This window comes from Colossoma macropomum, unplaced genomic scaffold (assembly GCF_904425465.1).
Source record: "Colossoma macropomum unplaced genomic scaffold, Colossoma_macropomum, whole genome shotgun sequence".
NCBI lineage: Eukaryota > Metazoa > Chordata > Actinopteri > Characiformes > Serrasalmidae > Colossoma > Colossoma macropomum.
In genome coordinates, this window is record NW_023494796.1 from 26943068 (window position 1) to 26950583 (window position 7516).

General features: G+C 36.2%; 1 long non-coding RNA gene across 1 annotated transcript; it reads right to left on the reverse strand.

Annotated features, from left to right (window-relative positions):
- Positions 1–2901: 2901 nt before the first annotated feature.
- LOC118816897 lies at positions 2902–6979 on the reverse strand. The gene is made up of 3 exons (XR_005007909.1): positions 6826–6979; positions 4705–4773; positions 2902–3304 (listed from the first exon to the last, which is right to left on the reverse strand). It is a non-coding gene; the product is annotated as an uncharacterized LOC118816897 (long non-coding RNA).
- Positions 6980–7516: the final 537 nt, after the last annotated feature.

A 7516-nucleotide genomic window follows, 5' to 3' on the forward strand; every position in this document is an offset into this window, starting at 1 on the left:
TTTTCTTTTAGATCAATTATTAAATTAAATAATTATACATTTGGTCAGTTCAGGATTGTGAATTGTGGTAAATTCTTTTGACTGTTATTAGTCAGTAATTGATCATTAACCTGAAATCATGCAGCTTTTAATCAGATCAGTATCACAGCTTTTAAGCATTTTTTGTCACGGCACAACTACAAACACATTAGTAGACTATAGCTTAAAGCTGAACCTGACAGAAACAACATGATGCTTAAAAACAATCAGTTGTAGCTTATATACTAGTTGCCATAGTTCTGTAAACTACACTTACTGGTTTATATTCTGCTATTGAAGTGCTATCAAGTAAATTAAGTCGAGGAGTTGAGAGTTGGGCTCCAGAGCACTTGAAGTTTTGGTTTTTGATTCTCAAAGTTGTGTTTATTTATCTTAATCATTTGGCCAGTTTAGGGATAGTGGCACATTCTTTTGACCATTATTAGTGTGTAAAAAATTGTCAATAGGCAAACCTAAAATCACAAACACAATCCAGCAAACCACCAAGCACACCCCAGCATTTATATAAACAAGGCTTTAGGCTTCAGTGAATGAATAACCAACATATATAACCTGCTTGGTCCCAACTTAAAATCTGTGTGCTTAATTTAAACAATTCACAAATGACACCCAAATCAACATAAAGCTGATATTGCAGCCATTAAGCATTTTCTGCCACTACATCGGCTAACTGTTACCTAGTAACCACATTTGTATGCTTTCGCTAAAGGCTGATCTCAACAGAAGCAATATGGCGTTTAAAAGAGTCATTTGTATCCTAGCATAGCATTAGCATACATGAATATCCTAGTTTCGACTGTGTATCCTAGTTTCGACACTTAGGAAGGGGTTGATTGTTGCTATTAAGCTCTAGTGCTATCAGGTAAGTCGAGTCGAGGAGTCTGACTCCAAAAACCCAGAGTTGTGCATCACCATGCAGGGCTGCCGGTATAACCCTCGGCCTTGCGCAGCCAACAACTTGTTGAATGAAAAACCTGCCTATTCAAGTATCAGTTATATCATATTATCAGAAATTAATCGAATGCATTGGTTGAACGTTTTTGTCGGTTAACAGTCATTAATCATTAACAGTCCTAAGCCAATTAGAACTGTAGCCTTTCTTCAGTTTGAATCAGTGAATAAAATATTTAGAATTTTTTATGTTGGGGGGAAATGTGGGCTCTTACTATATGAGGTGACTATATGAGGCTTAGTCATAACGTTGTGTTAAAACCAGGGCTCCGAAAAAGGAAAAGCATAACCACAAACGTAATTATACTTAATTGTTCTGGAACAGAAACATCTAGAACCTCTACCATCTGGAAACCTGTCGTCCTGCTCGATACACAGAACAGTAAAACAACAGAAGCAGAAAGGAAAATCCCTGTGAGCACACAATTTTTCTGACCAGTATAAAAATTTATATTTAATTTATAATTTTTATAAGTCCATGGCTTTTTTTATATCAAGAAGACCAACATTTACACTTTGTCTTGCTTCCTGTGGCTGTGATGTCTCATCCAAATTTTCCCCACAAAACTTGTTGATAATATAGACTGTAATTAAAATTGCAGCTCTTGCGATTTGAAAATTGCCATCTTTCAAACTGCGATTTCAGTATAAAACGATTAATCTTTCAGCCCTGCTGATTGGCATTGATATAACCTTAAATCACATTTTCACGTTTACGTCATGGTGTCTAGGGCTGAATGATTTGGGGAAATTATCGAATTGTAATTTTTCTAATATTGCGACTGCAATTTAAATTGCGATTATTATCTATAACATATAAGGTTCAGGCTTTTTCTTGGCTAAGAAGTTCTTTCTTAGGCTTGAGGCTTGAACCCTGAATGCAGTGTGCCAAACTGCCAGTAAGTTGTGGTTGTGATGTCACAACACATAGAGGTTTGGAGGCCTCTGATTGGTCTAACTTATCTGCAGGCAGTTAACAAGCTCTTTGTTATTAGGTTCAAGCTTTGATAACGTAGGCTTTAATTTTCAAAAATTGCAGCTCATGCGGTTTGAAAATTGCACTCTTTTAAATTGCAATTTTCCGTATAAAAACGATTCATCTTTCAGCCCAAAAATTCACAAATGACACACAAAGTGCAAAGTATATCTAAAATAATGGAACTGAATGTCTTGCATGACCAACTGTTCTCTGTTGTGGAGGACACTGGATTTCATGGCCATTCTGTAGCCTACATACTGGAATCATTGTAGTATGTTTATGTTAGCTGATTTCTTGTCTGCTTTTTTGATTTTGTGTTTTGGCCCAGTGTGTCCTGAATATTGGTTTTAGCCAAGAATTCTCATTTTGGGGCGTCACTTTTTTTCTAAACCCTGATAAAAACGAACCCAGCAGCGCAGAGGCTGTACTTTAGCTTGACTAGCTCTCACTGTGAGTTGTTCATCTGTTTCTAAATGGTGCTACATTACAGCCAACAAGAGGGAGATTAAAATAATATAGGACTGAATTCTATGACTTGCACTCAGACCTCAGTAATCAAATGTCAAAACATCATCCACTGCACACGTCCTGAATGCCACACCTTTGCCAGCCGAAATTAACATTAACAACATGTTGGTAAAGCTAGTCTAAGTGCAGATGCATTAATCTCAGGTCTCTGTGCTTTTTGCTTTCTAGACTTTTTAGTACTTTGAATGTCATGAGATGACCATCTGCATGGGGAAAAAGAACTTCCAGAACTTATTTTTTCATGACTTTTCCAGGATTTTCATGCTGACCTGTTACATCTTTGTATCACAACTCATTTTTCTGGGTTCTGACTACTACTGCACAATGTGTTAAACAGTTAACACCTGTAATATGTCAATTGCATACAGTATTGAACAATACAAGAATCGATTTTCCAAACCAAATTTCAAAAATATATTAAGAGACTTTAATTTTTTAGTATTCAGTGAATCACATGATTGAGATTAAAGCAAACAAAACCTTGTTCATTCATTCATAATGACAATTAATTCAACCACTTCTTCATGTAGCATATGTGTTAACATATGTGTTAACATCCTGCAGTCTAACTCTAACTCACACAGTGTTTAAGATGAATTACAATTCAGGTAGAGGCGTGAAGCCTGTAGAGGAATGATTAGTTATCTGTAACGTGTTTTTGGTTCTTTGGATAAGCGTAGCTGTTTGAATCAGGGGTGTAAAAGAGCCTGAAACAAGGCACTGCACTCGCAGTACTCTGAATTGGTGGACGGATGAGATCAGCCAAAGCCATGGAGTGCAGTTTTGGGGGAGTCACACATTACCAACCTGCAAAAGAACAAACATTTACAGAACATGAATTTTTATTTTACAAGATGTATAGAGAATTTCTCTCTGTAGAGGTGTCAAAGCATGTGAATCAACTTTAATACACTATTCTTAGCGTTATTTTTTTTTCTCATCTTAATTCCACTTTAGATACTTAAATTATCTTTGTTAGATAAAAATAGCTTATTATTCTGGGCCATTCCTTCACTTTTTTAATAAGAAACATTTTTAACAATCAAAGTAAACCTAAACTATTTTAATTGCAAAAAATATTAAAAACAAAACTCCAAAATATCTACATGTCAGTATTGTTTTCTAACGCTAGCCCTGCAGTGATAAATTAATCACATCTGAATTTCTACAAAGCTGAAGCTGACTTTATTTTCATATCTATATATGTACATACGTGTTCTCATTTTCAATTCCACCTTAAATGTTGTAGCCGTTACATTCTGGCACCTATACAGGTACCTAACTGTAACTTCTGCACCATTTAAGGTGGACCAGGAAATTCCAAAAAGAAGCAAACGTCTTATTCGTGGAAACAGAAGCAAAGCAACCGCCCTAGTGTCCATGCTAGGCTAGGGCTAACCCCAAAAGACCGGCCACTCCTTTATGTCAGCTGCCTTGAACCAAAATAGTGAACTACTTCAGATGAACTGGACTAGACAGCGACAGGTGATCGGGTCACTGCTGCATTTTCATTTAAAACGTGAAACATCTCTGATTCAGCCGCTCAGCTAAAGTTTTCCCTCCATGATAGGTGGGGGTGGGAGGGAGAGGTGATACATGATATTATGGGTTAATATATTTTGCCCCTCCTGCTGGTGCACAAAGATGTCATCAAAAATCTGAAGAGGTTTCAGCGGCAGAGCAAACATTATTAGATTTTGATTAAGGATTTCAGGAAAAGAACAACTGAGTCTTTTTAAAAACACAACTACCAAGCTAAGATCTGCATTCATATTCTTAACACAGCATGTTGCCAAAAATCTTCCCCTTTTTTGTTGTGTCAACAAAATTCTAAACCCATTTAGCAGATTTAATTAAGTGCAAACCAAAGCACTTGATAACATGAGTGATGATTATAGTAATTTATTTATTCCCTTTATTTGTATGTGGTACAAATAAAAAATACTGAATGAAATAAAGTCTCTGTTCCTGAAATTCTGCTTGTGTTCATGCTGCTCTTATATGAAGTTGAAATGCTCTGAATAAGATAAAGCTAAAAGTGACAGCACTGATCAGTGAATTTAAGTGGCCAGTGTTGTTGTTTATGCTAGTTATAATGCGGGTCTATGAAACTGAAGTCATGTTCTCACAAGGAAACTACAGTAAATTTGTTTTCAGGGAAATGAAGTCTGTAATATACTGTAATGAACTGTAATATAAAGACTTACGAGTCTCATCTACTCCATAGGTCAGCTACCATCTCCATGCTCCTCGTCCTCACACACCACAGGTGGATCCTGCAGGACACAAAAGAGAAGAATTTATGGACAGCTCAACACAGAATAAACTGGTGAGCAAGTTCAACCCCTTATAAATAATAACTGTTTAAAACAAAAACTACTAGGGATGTGCATTCCGAATAACTTTCATATTCGAGTATTCATAAAAGTTAATGAACACATAACTGGTTAACCACAGGAAAGGAACAATAACAGTAACAAAAATAAATCAAAATTTCTGCATAATTCAACGGTTAAGATATAAATAAAGTCATTCAGAGCGGTTTGGTGTGAAATGCTCCATTCTAGAGGAGTCAGAGCTGTTCACAGTGGTGGTGATAGGAACCAGACGTCCACCTCTAAAAGCTCTTTCACAGAAAGTTATTAGATTAAAAATTACAGATACGCTGCTTGATGTCTGAGACATTGTTTTACAACAGTTTTGCAAAGGTTTTGGCTTAAAATGTACACCACTGTAAAGAAATCTGAGTCTCTACCATGAACCATTTCACACCAAACCACTCTGAATGACTTTGTTTACACCTCAACAATCAAATTATATTGAAATTCTGAAAGATTGGTGGAATTCCCCTTACTTCTTAGGTAACAGCACTGGTGTTTCACAAAGATTTAGTTTTATTTTTTAGAAATAGCGGAGAGAAATCAACAAGTTTTTTACTTAAGTACCCGTGCACATCACTAAAAAACACTATGAGAATTCCCACTGCATCCCTGTAGGAATCTCTTAGTAAACTGAGACAACTACATCAGTTAATCTATACAACACAAGTATTACAGATTACTGTAAAACAGTACTGGAGAAATATTATAGGTAAGTAAAAATATTATAGATTATTAATAGGGATATTGGTAATAGGGATGTCTCATCAGTAAAAGTTTGCTTTAAATATATTTAGATTTGACCGATGTTTCAAACCAATGAAACCATTTTACTTCACTTCAAATAAGATGTTATTAAATAAGAACTACATTGTTCTGCAAAGCTAATCAGGTAGATTTTATAGTAATTGCTACATTTTATAAATGTCCCCTTATTGTAATTAACAGTTATGTAAATATCATTGGCCACAATCCCCATATTGGGGCCTCCTTAATTATTTAGACTATACTGCACAATAAAAACTTTAATGTTTTATTGTATTATTTTATTTATAAGGGCTGTGTGATTTTTTTCCCCTTTAATATTATCTATATAATGTATATACTATACAGTACTAACACTGTAGCTATAATACGTCTAGTATATACTATGAAGCTTTTGCCTCTGTATCATGTTAATGTAGCAGTTATCCAGTAACAGAGAAAACATCTGTTGTATCCTGTTATAAACTGCAGTACTTGTCCAAAATTTACTACAGGGTCCTTAAGGAAATCTTATAGAAGTCTAAATTATTACACAAATCACAGGTAGTAACTAAATACGATCCACTGCAGGGGTGCACAACTCCGGTCCTGGAGGGCCACCGTCCAGCACAGTTGGGTGATTTACCTTCTCCAACACACCTGATCACACTTACCTGTTAATTGCCAGGTTAAGTAGGTGTGCTTGAGCAGGGAAACCTCCAAACTGTGCTGGACACCGGCCCTCCAGGACCCCTGATCCACTGTGTGCACAATATCATTCAGTGAACCTAAAAAATAGGCACTATTTGTCATGTGAAGCATTGTATGCGCATTATAAAGCTCAGAAAAGTGCTTTCTGATGAACTATACAGATGGTGCACAGTACACATCCTTTAGAATGGATTATATGGTAAAACAGGGGTAAAACGTGACGACGTGAAATCTGTCACGTAGACAGCAGCTGGGAGGGTCTGGTTAACTACACAGCATCTATTATTGACCACAATGACCCAGAACACTCAGTTTGGATGCTGAACACTAAAATATGCGGCTACTTGTGTAACTAGACGGTGAAGTAATGTGATGTGCTGTTAATCCTTAACTTCTGAGCTGAACGTGCTGAGCTGACTGTCAACACAGCACCGTTAACCGGGCAGCCGTGCGTTTCAGCGGTTCTCTGTAGACTCTGAGTCTCTCTGAACTCACCTTAAGGAACGACAAAGTACATGAAGAGGAAAAACGCGATGTCGAATAAGACAAACACCCAGAAGTCGAACCAGTATGAATGTTTGGGGAGAGAAACCGCACCCTGCTTCTCTACACCCGCCATCTCCGCGCAGCTCCGCTTCCGCCTCCGTCACAGAATAAAAGTCACGCAGCGGATGACGTCTGTTGGGATGGTGGCTATATTGTACAACGTTTTTCTGTTTTCACGAATGCAAATTCAGTGTAAATACTCACAAGAGGCCTTTTCAGTCTACTTCTTTGAATCCAAACAATAAATGATGGCAATTAAAAATCAGAAGAAGAAAAAAGCTATAAAAACATAAATAAAAACAATGTATAGTGTTTCACTTAATTCTTAATGTAGCTGTGTAACTTCTCCCAACCTCATGCTTCTTTGTATTGGTTTGACTGTAACTCAGTTAAAATAATAATAATAATATATATATATATATATATATATATATATATATATATATATATTTAAGAAGGAAATTATCTTGTAATTTCAGCCTCACTCTGGGCCGTCCACTAGACAAGATGACTTTTATTATGAATTTAGTTTAATTTAGTTTACTTAAAAAAAAAATACATGCAAAGAACACTTTAGCGGTTAATACTCTTGTACTCTATACTACTTATAATTGGTACAGTTTACTTTTTATAACTCCTC